The following is a 16,675-nucleotide window of genomic DNA, read 5'->3' on the forward strand; positions in this document are numbered from 1 at the left end:
CAGTCATTTTTACTTGTATTTGAATTGTTTTTAGAGACACTGGTCTCCTAACACTTTATAAGCTCAGTAAGATGTCAACAATTAAGGTATTCCCACCAGGTAGGAAGTGAATATAGTTATGTCAATAGCTACAATTTGCACTGAATGAGTGAATGAATGAATGAATGATTAAAACATAAAAACAATTAATGTTTAAAATGGATCATTATAAAACAGATACCTTAAATATATAAATTAATATTAAAAGTCATGTTACAAATAAGAGAATTGTTATTGAGGAGCAAATGATTCAAAAGTAAGTATTAGTAATGACTAGGTTATGGAGTGTTTCTAAAATTCATGCTCCTTTTCAGATAAGTGTAACGCTCTATTCAAACTGCACAATAAATGTGTGAGAGCTAGAGCAAATAATAAAAGTGGTAGAGAAAGAAGGATCTATACAGTAGATCATGCTAAACATTTTATTACATGGTTTCAGACTACAATTGCAATGATGATGATAAAAGAGAAGGAAGAGGAGGAGGAGGAGGAGGAAGAGGACGAGGAGGCGGAGGGGGAAGAAGAAGAGGAGGATGGGGAGGAGGAGGAAGAAGAAGGGATAATTTTAATTTCAAAGTGCTTTTTTTATATTGTCACCTCTAATTTTTAGATTAGCAAGCAGCCTAAAAGCACCGGCTGCCCAATATCTCATAGTCTATGTGATAACTTAAACCCAGGTCTTTTACAGGCATTTCTAAAACCCACACCCTTTCCAGTATGATGTATTGCCTCTTTGTTCCCTGAATCCAGAAATATGTAGCAAAATTCTTATATACTATGGTTAAAACAGAAATCCCCCAAATCAGTATTCAGAGTGCCACAGTATTTATAAAAATAAAAATCATCCTTTTAAAAATTACTCTTGTTATATAAACTTATAGAGGACAAAATCCTCTTTGAATCCCCTCAGTTCTTAATATAGAACCTTGGCAATGGGAAGGTGCTCCCAAAGCTATCGGATGAATTACATACTATGAAAGAAAAGACTAAGAACTTACAGAAAGACTTAAACATACAGAAGACTTACTAAAATAGGAGTCTCAGTGAAGTTCCCTCTGCAGAGATGTTTTATAATAAATAATACTTCACAGGGTCTAGCAGAGGAGAAAACCATTAATGTAATAATTACATTACCATTTACCTATTTACAACTAAGGTCTACTCATAATCTTTGACTATACCACAGAATTCCAAACTTAATTTATTTGTTGATATTAGTCCTCAGCCTGAAAATAATATCCTTTCTCCTTTCTAGTTACTTAAGTCCTAAGTTTCTTTTTTTTTTTTTAAGGCCTAGCTCAAGTCCCATTTCTTTTTATTTTTTTAAATAATTTTTATTAAATTTATTGGGGTGACATCGATTAGTAAAATTATGTATGTTTCAAGTGTACAATTCTATAATACATCATCTATATATCACATTGTGTGTTCACCACCCAAAATCAGTTCTCCTTCCATCACCATATATTTGATTCCCTTTATCCTCTATTAACACCCACCTCCCCCCTTACCCTCTGGTAACCATTAAACTGTTGTCAGTGTCTATGATATTTTGTTTGTTTGTTTGTCCTGTTCATTTGTTACTCTCAGTTTTATATCCCACATATGAAAGAAGTCATATATAGTTCTCAACCTATTCTGTCTGACTTATTTTGCTTATCATGATAATCTCAAGATCTATCCATATTGTTGCAAATAGAAGTATTTCATTTTTTCTTATGGCCGAGTAATATTCCATTGTATATATATACCACATCTTCTTTACCCAATCATCTATCAAAGGACACTTTGGTTGTTTCCATGCTTTGGCCACCGTAAATAATGCTGCAATGAACATAAGGGTACATAGGAGATCAGACAATTAAGTTTGCAAATTCATCCTAGAAAAAGTGCTACATACCTCATTGCTGAATATCACTATAGTCACCTTCGAAGTATTCCCCTTGGGAAGCTATGCACCGACGGCAGCGCCTAATTCACCCTTCAAAGCAATTTTAGAACTCTTTTACTGGAATGGCCATCAGAGCTGTCATCATATTACCCTTGATGTCCTGAATGTCATCAAAATGTCTTCCTTTCAATATTTCCTTTATCTTTGGGTGAAGAAAGAAGTCACTGGGGACCAGATCAGGTGAGTAGGGAGGGTGTTCCAATACATTTATCTGTTTACTGGCTAAAAACTCCCTCACAGACAGTGAGTGCCATTGTCATGCATTGTCGTGATGAATTGTTGGCAAAAAGTTCAGGTTGTCTTTCACACAGCCTTTTCAGCACTTCCAAATAGTAATTTGGTTAAGTGCTTGTCCAGTTGGTACAAATTCACTATGAATAATTCCTCTGATATCAAAAAAAAGGTTCGCAACAATCATTGCAACAAGTTCGCGAACTTAATTGTGACCTTGTTTATCTTTACAGATAAATGTTTTCAGATTTCTGGGGTAGATACCCAGAAGTGGGACTGCTGGGTTGTATGGTAATCCTGTTCGCAATTTTTTGAGGAACCTCCATATTGTTTTCCATAGAGGCTGTACCAATTTACATTCCCACCAGCAGTATATGAGAGTTCCTTTTTCTCAACAACCTCTCCAAAATTAGTTACGTATTACTTGTCTTGTTGCTGATGCCGTGTTTCCCTGAAAATAAGCCCCAGTTAAGATCATCAGCCAGACGGACGCATTTAGTATGTTATGACGATGTTCCAGAAGAAGATGACATGACTGTATTTGAATAAATGTAGATTGTTGTACATGAAAAATTAAGACATCCCCTGAAAATACGCCCTAATGCATCTTTCGAAGCAAAAAGTACTATAAGACCCGGTCTTATTTTCAGGGAAATACAGTATAAGACCTGGTCTTATTTTGGGGGAAACACTGTAGCCATTCTGACAGGCGTGAGGTGGCATCTCATTGTTGTTTTGATTTGCATTTTGCTAGCAGCTAGTGAAGTTGAGCATCTTTTCATGTATCTATTGGCCACTTGTATGTCTTCTTGGGAGAAATATCTGTTCAGGTCCTCTGACCCCGCCCCCCTTATTTTTTCTTACTTGCAACTCACCAAGCATTCTACCTCCACTGAATATCTTTAGCATTTAATGACATTTACAGTCATGGCAAATGAGTTTCATCTTGGATTCCAACTTCCATCAAATGGTTAATGGTTGTCCAAAGTGTTGTTTTCATCAGGATTCTGAGGTCAAGTTCTGGTTTAGTGGCAAAGAGAACCATGATGGATTAGTGATTTCCTTCAGAAGGGGAGAAGGAGGATATTGGGTCTAGAACATTCATTTTACAACAGTGCATGATTTTCTTTTTGACTTTTATAGTATGCATTTGACACCAAATCTAGGTTTAGAGCATGCATTTAACACTGAGATTGTCATGTATAGAAATATATTATATATGGAATATATTAATGTATATTATATCTCCTCAAGTATACCATAAGATTCTTTTAGTCAAGGGCCATATATGCCTCTTTATGTTCACAGCATCTAGCCATGCCTTGCAAAATAGGGATCTGTTGATGATAATGAAATGACACTTTTAGAATTCACTTATCACTATTATTCATAAACTCCATTTCTTTCTGCTTTTCTCAAAAGATTACCAATATTAAACCCATTTTAAAGGAACTTTGTAAAATAAACTACAAAATTTAAGTCACTATGTTGCCTTTATCATCTCCAGGTTCAAATTAAATATTAGGAAGTAAGTAATATTTAAGAATTAAACATTTGCCTACTGAATAATATAGTGGAACAAAGAGAAGTTAAGGTAAACAAGCATTTTTAAATGGATTTAAACCTTTTTTTAAAAAAATTCCAAATCTATATCCTTTAAAATGTATTTTATATGTTTACTATGTCTGAGAATTTTTATCCATTTTTTAATAGACTGCATCTCCTTGCCCATAGTAAGTGTTGAAGAAATCCGTGTCGATTAGTTTAGAATTACACTAGAGGTATAGTTCCATTTTACATTCCCCCCTGCTAAGCAAATGTATTTATCATATTCCATAACAGCTCACAGTTTGTTATACATTAACTGCTCATTCTCTGTGCCAATAAGACTGTGCTGGAACAGCAAATGAATTTGGTGCTTTCATTTAAATGATTCTGCAAACCGCAGGCTACCAGTTGTCTAATGATAAGAGCCCCAAAGCCACCTGATCACCATTACACTCCCTTATTTTTTTGGACTAGCATGGTCAGTACTGTCAGGATCTCAATACTGAGAAGAATGAGAAGGAAAAGTATACCTCAGCCATAATCATGAAAAGGGGTTGTATTAATTCAGGCACCAATGATGATGTGGCTAGATTGGAAGGAGAATGGAATATAGGATCTGAAGTGCTTTATCTGCTCCAAGACCAACGCTGGTTTTGGCACTTCTCTCACTCTAGTGAGTTGCAAAAAAACAAGCAGGTGCTAGCAATCTGAGAGACCACATGCCAGCTACAGCTGCTTCAAACTGATTCAATTACATCTGCTTGAATAGTCCCAGGACATCAAACCAGTTGAAGAGATCCATAGGTTGCAAGGAGACCTAGTCCTGGGACAACCACCTGCAAATCTCCAGGTTTGGAGATATGTGATCATTCTACCCCCAGTCACAGGAAAAGAGACAAGGGAAGATGTCATTTTAATTCACTTTAAAATTAAAAATTGCTTGGATCGAGCACAAAAGGTCCCCTTGAATCATCATATTTAAAATCTCACAGTAGCGGAGGTCTTAAGGATACCTTCAAACAGCCTGACTCTGTGAGAACATTTCCCAAATCACTGGGTACAGCACATTTACAGAACATGCTCTTGGGATCCGGACTTCGCTCCAAACCTTGTTTGTACAAAAAGGGGCCAAGCAGCTGGGAAATTCTGGAGTGGAGTGTGTCCTCATTAGTTCCCATCTGCCACCAGAACTCAGCTCATGGCAAGTTTGGCTAAGTCCTGGTGTACTCAGGTCCAAATGTGGGTCAGTTTTAATTACACTATACAGAATTCAGTGTGCAGTTTTTAAATCCTTATTATACAGCACAGAGGAATAGGCAGCTCTCCAGCTAATCAATTTTTTAAAAGTACATATATAAAAATTTTAAACCAGGCTAGACAGACAGTGGGTGGGGAAAAAAAGTCTTATAAATGAGTACAAGGGTTACTTAAGAGAATTATTAGTGAAATTGGGTCATGAGCAAGTCCTGCTTTAAAACTTCAAAGTGAGAAACAAACTGTTCCTTTGGTGAGATAGGGAATTTAAATAAGGTACACAGCGCCCCTTGCTCTTTAGGTGAATGAACAACAATAAGGGTGTGGCCGGTTTAGAGGAAACACCTACAGGAGCACTGGCTTCCATATCAGCACAGATATCCCCTATTTTGTCATTCTTCAATAGTTCTCACTCATGGAAGGGTCTGTCGGAAAGAAAAATCACAAACTCCCTGTTAAAAGTAAACAACAAAGATGAGAGAGAAGGAGGCGAGAAAAAAGGGAGAGGAGAGCGGCCATGTGCTGCGTAGCAGACTCTGGGTAGGACTTGGCTCTCAATGCCATCCACACACACTGGGGCCAGAACCACCCATGCAGTCTATGTTCGGAATCCATCCTGTCTAAAAGTGTCATCAGGTGCAGGAGACCCAAAACACTAAGACTTCACCACCACCGTCAGTGAAAAAATCAGGAGTGACAATGTAGGTAGTCACTATTGGGCATTTATGCAATAGCCTAATGCACCTTTTTTGATGGACAGAATGTCCTTTGGCACAAGCCCTAATGACCCCCACCCCAAAGAAAACAACCAAACAAACAAAGAACGCAATGCTCCAAGTAACTTTAGGCTTTTGACTGAGTTGTTATGAAGCTTATCCATTAAAAAGGTGGCATCGAATTCTGGATCAAATCCCAGCATTTAACATCTATTAGCTGTGTGATCTTGGAAAAATTGCTTATCCTCTCTGAGTTTAACTTTTCTCACTTGTAAAATAGGGAAAATAACATCTATGTAATAGATTGTTACAAGGATTATCAATAATGTATGTAAAACATCTGAAATACAAGTCACTCAATAAATGTTAAGTATTATTAACCTAACTGTTATGAGTTGAATTGTGACACCCCCCAAAAAATAGAAGATACATTGGATTCCTAACCCCAAATACTTCAAAGTGTGACCTTATTTCGAGATAGGATCTTTACAGAGGTAATCAAGTTAAAAATAAGATCATTAAAGAGCCCTAATTCAGCATAGCTGTGTCTTCATAAAAAAGGGAAATTTGGACACCGACACATACACGCATAGAGGGAAGATGATGTGAAGAGACACAGAGGAAGATGGCGGTTTACAAGTTAGGGAGAGAGGCCTAGGCCCCTCTTTCCCTCACAGCCCTCAGAAGGAACTAACATTGTCAAAACATTGATTTCAGACTCCTGGACTGTGACAAAACACATTTCTGCTGTTTAAGCCACCCAGTTTGTGATACGTTGTTACGGCAGCCCTAGCAAACTAATACCCAACTAAATGAAAATTTCATGAATCTTTAATATTTACCTTGACTCATCATGGTCAAAACTGTATACAAGACAAGTCAACTTTATTAACTCTGCTAAGTAATGGTCTATCCATAAATTATCTAGTGCTTTTTCCCTTACTTACTTTCTGATTGCTGTTCAGAAAGATACTGCTGCATTATAAAAAGCCTGGCAGAAAAAAAAGAACTGGTTTACTATAATTAAGATCATCTAGTTTTTATTAAAGATAATTAAGGGGAAATCATATATACAAATTCACAAATCCACTCTTCTACTGTTGATGGAGTTTGTATAGGAGGCTATCAGGACATTTTCACACACTAATTTTCTTCTCAAGGGAAAAAGACGGCCTTGTACAGCCATCTACTCATTGCCACCTATGATCACTAAACCAGTGGCTGCATAGATTGTGACAACCTTGCCAACAGAACCACCTTCAGTTCACTAGGATGCATGTGAGAGTACATGGATTAATTGGCAAGTATGGATTCTTTGTAAGAGATTGGTTTTAAGAGTATGTGACTTTCAAACGAGGGGTGACAGTTGTCAGGAGTTGTATCAACAATCCTTCCATTGAAAAGCACATTTCCAAAATCAACAGACCTTGTAGTGTATGTGACCATCCTCATCTTAAGTTTTTCCTTAAATAGCCCCAGCCTTCCACAGAAATGCAGCATGCATAGCTAGAAATGCGGAGTCTAATCACACTGAACTAAGAAGCTCAACCACTATCATGAAAGATGGAACTTTGCCAAAATTAACTTTCTTAATGGGTGAATCCCATACTTCCCCCAAATTCTTTTACTACTCATCATAACCACTTTCGTATTTTAACATAAGGAGAGAGAAGAAAATTAATATCTAGGGAATACTGGTGGATGTCATGCACTAAATATTTTGCACACCTTATCTACTTTAATTCTCACATCCATCATTAAAAAGGTAGACATTATTATATCATAATTCAGAGAAGAAAACTTGAGGCTTAGCAAGGTTAGGCAAACGAGATCATGTCACAAAGCTACTAAATTGTGGGACTGGGATTTCAGAACATGTCATTTGGACCCCAAAGCTCCTAACCTCAAATGCAGGCAAGACATTTAGAATCCAGAGATCCTAGAAGCATCATTGGCTTTCAAGATGCTGATTTATTTAAGGTATTCACAGATTCCTTCAAAGTATCTGGAGTCACTTAGATAGTAATGTCTTGCTAAACCTCAGTTTATTCTCCTTATGAATAAACCAGTTATTCACAAACACATACTAAAAGGCTTCAATCAATTTAGATAAAATTAATCTCATTATAAAACTACCTTGAACTTCTTTCAGATTCTGTACAATGATAGCTTGTCTGACACATAGGTTAGTGTTCCACCAACTTGACATAGTTCATTTACTTCCTGGAGAAAATCAATCAACTCTCCAATCACTAGTAGGAAAAAATTTAACTCTAGTATTTTTGCACATGAAGTATCTCACACTGGACCAAGAATCAAGAGTTCTGGGATCAAATCCTACATCTCTCACCTACTAGACTGTATAGCCCTGACAAGTACATGAACTTTCTGCGTTTATTTTCTCACCGTGTATAAAATAAAGATGTTAGATAGATGACCATTAAGATCCCTTCAAGTTCTAACACAAAATGATTTTCAGAATCTCTTCTAAAGCCCAGAAGCAGAGGTAACTTTGGACAGAACCTTTAAGACAGGGGTGTTCAAACTTTTTTCAATGTTTTTCACCAAGGGCCATATTCGGTAAAATACACAAACAGCTGGGCCACTCACTTGAGATTAAGTACGTATTGCCTCACTTGGTTTATTTAAGTAAACTAAATTTATTTTTGGAATTTGCTGTGGGCCAATAAAAAATGGATCGTGGGCCGCAGTTGGCCCGTGGGCCGCAGTTTGGACACCCCTCTTTAAGACAATCTGTGTGACAATGTCCAGACCAGAGTCAGTCTATTAGGTGGTCTTTCTTCAGTATCTAAGTTGTAGTCATGGTAACAGTAGTGACAGAAATAATACTAGTGTAGCTAAGATTTATTGAACACTTGCTATGTACCAAGCACCAAACTAAGAATTTTACGTGTACTGTGTTATATTTAACTCAACACAACAATATATGAGGTAGATACTATTATTTTTCCAATTTTACAAATGAAGTAACAAAGGAACAGAAAGATTAGGTAACTTGGCTGGGTCCATACTAATAAGTGGTGAAGCCCAAATGAGCTCTGTTGACATACCTTTGTCTCCCACTAGCCTGTGTGCTCCTTGAGGGCAAGGACTTTGTTTTATTCAGTTAGCCTAGCACTGCATCAGGCAAAGAGTAGGCATCCATTTACTGTGTGGAATAAAAGGAAGGAAAGAAATGAGGAGGGAAGGGAGCAAAGAATGGGAAAGAAGAAAGAAATTACACCTAGACACGCTATGTTCTAAATAAATGTTGAGTTTCTTCCTTTATTTCTTTAACCTTGAAATCACAAGGAAACCTGCAATTATGCCCAAGAATCCTGGGGCTTAGAAACTTCTACCTCCTTGGGATTCCATACTATAATTTCTGGTACCAGTCACTGAAGCAGCTGTTGTTATCTTGCTTAGTATTCTAGTTAATACATGTTCTTGGTTCATGTCTTAATTTCTAATGTTGAGACGAACAGAGGAACATAGTTTAATCTTCCACACTAAGGTTTCAGAAAAAACACAATAATGTCCTTGATATTGGCCTCTCATCCACTGATGTAAATGAGAGTGAAAATAAAACAACAAAACAAAACAAAACAAATCAACCACTGTTCCCAAGGGAAAGATACTTCCAAGCCTAGCAGCACCCATGGACATCATCAACCAGTGGTCCCAAAATTTGAGAAGCCTAAACAAGATGTTCTGATGCAATAGATATTGGATCATCATGCAACCTCCCCCATTCTGATGGCTCATTCATGCCACACAAAGTGGAACTTTAGAATGCCCTATGTAAAGCAGGTCTTAATTACCCGATTTTGATTATATCTCTACTTGGCTTTGTTGCTACTTATTTATAGTTAGAATTTTGTCAATAACAGAAACCATAATTATAAACATGTATACAGTAAACACAGGACCCATTACTTCTGTTTATCAAAACAGTTACAGATTTTTAATATGATCTGATCTTACTTGACCTGAAGAAAGTCAACATACATTTTATTTTTGTGTTTTCAGTGAGTTAGAGATGAGAAAGTGTGGGGAAAAGAGGGACGGAGGGAGAGAGAGAAGGAGGCAGGGAAGGAGAGAACAAGTGATTGCTCAGGAAACCTACAGCATTAATCATATAACACAGAAGAGCAATTTATTCATATGCTGCAAAGTATTTCCAAGGTGACAAGTTCCACTTGACTTAGTCATTGATGCTTCAGCATTGTATGTAAAATAAGGATAACATAAAGACTTTTTTCATAGTCAGTAAAAATGAATATAAAGCATATTGTAAATAGTGTGATGTCAATTCTCGATTAGAATGAGAATCAATTCTTACATATTCATTTCTCATTTTAAAGACAGAATTTATCAGTTGTCTCATTTCTGTCTAATCAACAGTATAAGAACTAAAGGAAGTCCATATACGTAGAACCACACAAAACATATAATGAGTAACAAGTTTCTGGGACTCTAGCTCTCTATTTCTAATACAACCCCAGGCACATTTTATTCATATAAGCATTTATTTAACATTTGTTGACCACCTACTATATTCAAAGCGTTGTGTGGAAAATCCTCTACTTACCTTAGCATCTATGTTTCGTACTCCCAAAGAGGTTAGTTACATTCATATTATGGTGATTTATTTTAAAAAAACAAAAACAGATTTAAATGGGTCAATAAATGGAAAAGGTACACCAGCTCTAAGACTTTATATTACTAAATATTGATAAGAACTCCTTAGCATTTTCAATATGATAATGAGAATAATGCCAGTCATTTGAATATATTTTCAATATCTGGAATTTGGGACTTACAAATAAATTATTTAACTAAATATTTCTTATGTTGAGTTGCAGCTTATTATATTGCATTTAACAATTTTTCCTAACTAGTACAGAACACAGTCTATAATAGCATGTTTATATTAAAAATGTAGATATTTGTCAGAAAATATATAGAGCTATTAACTAAAAGAAACAATATCACTGACAGCAACACTTGGGAAAATACCAGGTGACCAGACTTGATGAAAGGAAAGAATAATATTCCAGCCTTAAAAACTACATCTGGATTTTAGCACCTTTTCTAAGATCACTGTTTAATTTTCATTTTTATCTCTCTCACTTCCACCCAACTGCCACAGAGACACATGCACAAATCAAGAAATCTTACAATATACCCTTAAATTTTCTGAATATGCCCCATGTGTCCACTAATAGCCAAATGCTTTCAAATCTGTTCAGCTAAATGGATCAATAACTACATCCAGCCTCACATAGTGGGGTTGCCAACATGGTGAAATTGAGCCAAACACAAAATGTGTCTACCAGGATAAAAATTATTATCAACCCACTTATCTGGAGAGATCCACTCTCCCCAGGTATCCTTTAGAGACGTTAATATAATACATTATCCAGGACAGTTAACTAAACAATATTTGAGACTCAGAATGAAGGATTTGGAGAAAATGTTTGGGAGCTAAAACCCATGCGTTTTCCCATAAACCAATGTGATAGTTCAAGGTCTACATCAAGTAAGTCTTTCAGATTCAGAGTACACAAAACATGTAACAGCACAAGCAAACTGCTAACATGCTTCTCTGTGTGCTCACTCGTATGACACAGCTGCAAGCAACAACTGAGCAGGTGCGACCAAGCTTTTGAGAATTCCTGCTTGGTGCCCAAGAACCACAACACCGCATGGTTGAGATTTTCAACAGGTGCAAACATTTTTTTTCCATTCCCATAGTGCTTGAGAAGTGCAGCAGACAGTACATCTGCAACCACTCCTTACCTAAAGCAACCACCACAGAAAACAAACTCAAATGCAGAAAGACAAAAAAAAGTTTGCAAATAAAGCAATAATGTCAAAAACAGTCGTTCTGCAATAATCTGACCCCACATCAACAGTCACTTTAATAGTATAGTTCCATAAAACATTCTTTAATGTTTCATCAAATGAATGCTTTGTAATTAAAATTATTCTGCCTCATCAAATCCAAGAAACGTTTATTTGATTCTTACAATAGAGTAAAATGCAAGGTATGTAGAAAATGTACTATGCTTTAAAGCTGTCAATATTTATAAGTACTCAAAAATTAACATTTTCACATTATGAAATCTGTAAGCAATTTTAATACATAAAAATGCAATAACTTGTCGGTTAATACATAGATTTACATAACTATGGTAATTCATATACATACCTGTGCAGCTATGGGGCACAGACAGACTTGAAATTTATCAGGTACCTAAAATGCAAAATGAAAATATAAGTAAAAGCCAATTTTCTAAGTAGAGCCAGTATTATGCTAAGAGACTTTCTGTAGAGAAGAAGGAAAGACTGCAGAGGTGAGTTATTTTATATCTCTATTTTCCCCATTTGATATTTCAAAATCACCTTAAATTCCTGTGTGTGAATATACACACACATAGAGTCCCGTAGTAGAGTTATCAAAACAAGGACCATCAAGGGACTAAGACTTACCATGGACTCTGAAACGAAAATGCTTTGACTAGAGAATGAGGCACACTTTGAAATGATTTTTTTTTTTTTTTTTTGGTATTCCTCCAAGACTATTGCCTTCCTAATACAAATATAACTGCTACTCTAAAATGAAACCACTCTGATTCATCTGCACTCAGTGTAGTATATTGGCAAGGAAGAAAGTTGCTTTTGTAGAGCAGTCCATAAAAATGCATACATAAATAAAGTAAACTTTGAATGTTCATTAAGCTTAGTTTCAACAGCAAATAGAAATGAGATTGATTGCTACAAGAGAGAATGAATGCTAAAGCCACACCAGATATAATGCCTCATCGAAACACTTGAGTAAACGGCCAATGAAGTAGGTATCGGTAAGGAAAACAACGTACGTCCAGCTGAGCAAAAGTATGCAGAGTTTACAACTAGACCTGAACGCTATTGCATGTAGGTGGAAATGTATTGCAACATGCAGCCTCCAAACTACTGTGACTCTTAAAAATATTTCATAATTCTTTCTAAAAGCAAACTGAAGTGTTTAATTTATATACTTCTCAGCATAGTGAATGACAATAACGTATTAAAAACAGTTGACCTAAATAATACTTGTTTAAGATTATGTAGAGGTAATAATCAATTCTGATGATCGTTTAATAAAACACCATCTCTCATATACTTCTGATAAATTTGTGAATTGCTAAAAAATTTTCTGGAAAACTATTGGGTAATATGTATCAAGAACTTAAAGTTCAAAACCTGTACTCATGAGTTCTAGGAATTTATCTTGCATAACTGGAAACAGAGATTTATGTTAAAAAGATAATTTTTATGATAGAAAAAAACTAAAAGCAACCTAAATGTCCAATAGTAGAAAATGATTAAATAAAACATAGCACATCCATGTAAAGGAATATTTTGTAACAATCCACAAGATACTTTGTGGTCATACAATGTTACATAAACATACAGGGTACCAATTGAATGGACCTGATGAAATTGCATGAAAGAGGAAAAAATACAAAGAATACACACAAATATTGAGTGATTATATCTAGATAATAAGGTTATAGATAATTTTAATTTTTTCTTTCTATTTTCATATATAGTTAATCTCTATAATAAACATTATTTTATAATAGGATAAATATTAGTCGGCAGGAGAAAAGAAAAAAGTTATAGAGTGCCATATGGATATCATAAATCTAACCTTCCTAAGTGAAATAAATTAATTCAGTTACACATAAAATCCACCAAGTATACCTAGAGTGAGAATCTCATCCTCACTGCTTCCTCGTAAGGGTGCAGTCAGGGTCTCTTTCATCCCATTGCTTTAGAATCTATACCAATAATTCAATAACACATTTTTAATCATTTTAGTAAAACTTCTCTAATTATGCAGAGTGAAATGATGGCAAGAACAATTTAGGACTGCAAATCTGTTCAACCTAGTACAGACTAATTTATTCACTAAGTAAACAATATTTACTGAGTATCTATTACATATAAAGTGTTTGGCGTTATGACATGCTACAAGATAAATGAGAACACATATCATACCCTCATAGAGCTAACAATTTAAAAGGGCTAACAAATATATACATATACCTTCCTATTAATTTTACTGTGAACCCAAAACTGGTTTTAAAAAAGTTCTTAGAAAACAAACAAAAAAACTGAAAAACAAAACAAAAAAATGTACATACCGCTCACATAAAGACGTAAACATGTTACAGTTTAAGGCATTTGTGACCTATCTGATATACTTTAAAGCATGAAAACATGTATCAGGTTTATTCTTTTATATTACTGAGCAAAGACTGATATTTAGGTAATAGTCAACGAAAAGTTGAGTACATGAATGTACATCACAGATAAAATGACCTAGTAAATTACTTTAGGTATTTAACTTTCTTACTTAGGTGATCTACTTTCTGTTAATAGAGAGTTATATAAGGAGACCAGGTATGAAGGGGTATTGATCCAATCGCAGATGCCAGATGTATAAAATAGTCTTAGTTTGTCAAAGGCTACATAAAACATGCACAATTATTAACAGGCTACAGTTATTTGTTGGCAACCAAAGTAAATAAGTGAGTCACTTGCTAACCCTGCCAAAGACACTGCTATAACCCCACCAGCAGGGAAAGAAAAGGAGGATCGGAATGGATAGATGAATACTGAGGGGATCTTTAAAAACCAAAGGTGGTGGTGGTGGTGGTGTTGGTGGTGGTGTTGGTGGTGGTGGTGGTGGTGGTGGTAGTCGGTTCCATTTTTGGTGTGCAGATAAAATTATGCAGCACAGAGTTTCTCTCAACAGCAGTTCAATTTCCTTGCAGCTTGTAACAGTAATTGTCATATGCCCCTCTGAAGCTAGTGCCACGCGATGGTTCTGAGGTTCAGTCAGTGGGGTCAGCCTCTGTGAAGCGGTGCCAGGCACTAAGAGAGGCTATTTATGTGATCAATGATCCGTAGATCTGGGCCTCACAGAGTTCTGGACAGCAGCAGAGTTACACGAGGTAGGATGGTGGTGAAGTGATTAGCTTTGGCTGTCAAACAAACCTGGGATCGAATTCCAGCTTCCTTTCTTCAGTCGTGTGATCTTGAGCAAGTTACATTTTCCCTGTCTGTGTAATGATGATCATGTTATCTATCCTAGAGGAGGACTGTTGGTGCGTAGTACATTATAGGCGGATCCAGCACAGTGCCTGCTATAAAATAAGCATTGCTAAAAGGAAGCTATTCGTTCTGTCCTATTTGGAGGATAAAAGAAGGGGATGCCGGTCCCTTTAAGAGAAGGGGCTAAGCTAAGCAGGGTAAGGAGATAGAAAGATGGCTTGCTCAAGATAACACTGTATCCTACAACTCATCCAAGAGCCAGTCATGTACAGGATGTTCCCAGAACCGCTCTGAATCAGGAAACACTATAATAATATTAATAGCCATAATAAGCAACCTAACCCGCCTTTTTAAGCAGCATCTCTGTTACTGAAGAGGAAGGTAGAAGGATCTAAGTAGTAACATGTGCAGTAATACTGCCCAGTTTCCTTAGTGAAAAATGAAGGGTCATTTTCCACACTTAACTAAAACAATCAGGATATGGAAAATAAAGACAAAATGAGTGTAATTGTTCAACTTGAGTCAAGCCCAAGTGTTGTGGGCTCCTTAACAATCACTTGTGGGCAGTATTACCTTTTTATGTATTCTAAAGAGACCCTGCAAATGACCTGAGCTCACATATAATTCAAGATTTGCAAATATAAATAAAAAATATTATAGTCAGTTTTTTCTCTCAGGGCTTTGAACACGTAAATGAATGCATGCCGCTGTTGTGCTAGTCCTTATTTCTGTCTGGGTTTCGAGGATAGCACAGATCCAGAATTGTTCAACGGTGTCTTCAGAATCCCATGTAGTCAGATAATCTCTAGAATTGTTTAGGTCACGTGAGGGCGAAGTTACTATCAGCACCATTCTGGATGGAGATATACTACAGAGGATTTTTTTTTTCAAGTTCTTTGTACGTCTAGGTTGGCACAGGCGTATTCCCTGGTGGGAACTGAGCAGGGCCAGCCCTATGTGGTGAAGTTTAGGGAAGTCTGTCTTTCCTCCCATGGGTTGGGCCTGGCTAGAGATGGAACAGTGGGTGCTTAATGGTGCTTCTGGATCCATCAATAAATCTTATAGCTAATTCACTTAAGGCACTGAAAGGGGCCTTGGCTGGGTCTGCTGGGGCATTGGCTCCATAAAAGGGCTCTGAACCTAAATTTAGACTAAAAAAACATTTCCCCTACGACTGAATAAGCATCCTCAGGAACATTTTGAGTGCCTTGCATTTTAAATTTGACCTATTTTGAGAAAAGACACTATGTAATCCCAAATACTTTTATTTAATATGTATTTACTTCTTCTAGACCCACTGCTGAGCCAGGTGCTCTATCATTATTATATTGTTATTATAAAATGTAGACTTTAATCATCAATAAAGCCAACTTAATTTTTAAAACTGAGGTACTCTAATTTCTGTAGTTTATCTGAACAGAAAGCCTATGAAGAGTAAGAGGAATTATAATTTTAAAAGTAGACTTGAAAAACTTGTTAATTATGCTTAATTTTGTAAATTACTGAGTTAGACTTAGCCCTTCATGCTTAAAAAATAAATCTAACTTTCTATCAGAAAAGGAAGTCTGAGAAGCAACAGTTATCTATTTATCAACTCTGTGAACTGGAAACAGATAAAGGGCAATAAGGAAGGAAGAGGAAATTATATGATAAACACCGTTAACACAAGAGCAGAGTTGGTCTGTCTAAACCTCAGGTCACACCAGCTATACTAAAGCTACAAAAATGCATGAAAAACGAAGCTTATAAAAAATGCTATATTTGAATTTTCTAGTATTAATAGCTACCACTTAAAAGGAAACAATTTAATATCAAATTTTATGTGGAA

General features: G+C 36.1%; 1 protein-coding gene across 1 annotated transcript in view; it reads right to left on the minus strand.

Annotated features, from left to right (window-relative positions):
- The window catches only part of ZBTB20 (zinc finger and BTB domain containing 20), a 755,626-nt gene that overhangs the window by 540,648 nt on the left and 198,303 nt on the right, over nucleotides 1–16,675 (minus strand). The window contains 1 exon segment of the mRNA XM_033135553.1: nucleotides 11,954–11,998. The gene's annotated coding sequence lies outside the window, so the exon portion shown is untranslated.

Source organism: Rhinolophus ferrumequinum, chromosome 2 (genome assembly GCF_004115265.2).
Source record: "Rhinolophus ferrumequinum isolate MPI-CBG mRhiFer1 chromosome 2, mRhiFer1_v1.p, whole genome shotgun sequence".
Classification (NCBI taxonomy): domain Eukaryota; kingdom Metazoa; phylum Chordata; class Mammalia; order Chiroptera; family Rhinolophidae; genus Rhinolophus; species Rhinolophus ferrumequinum.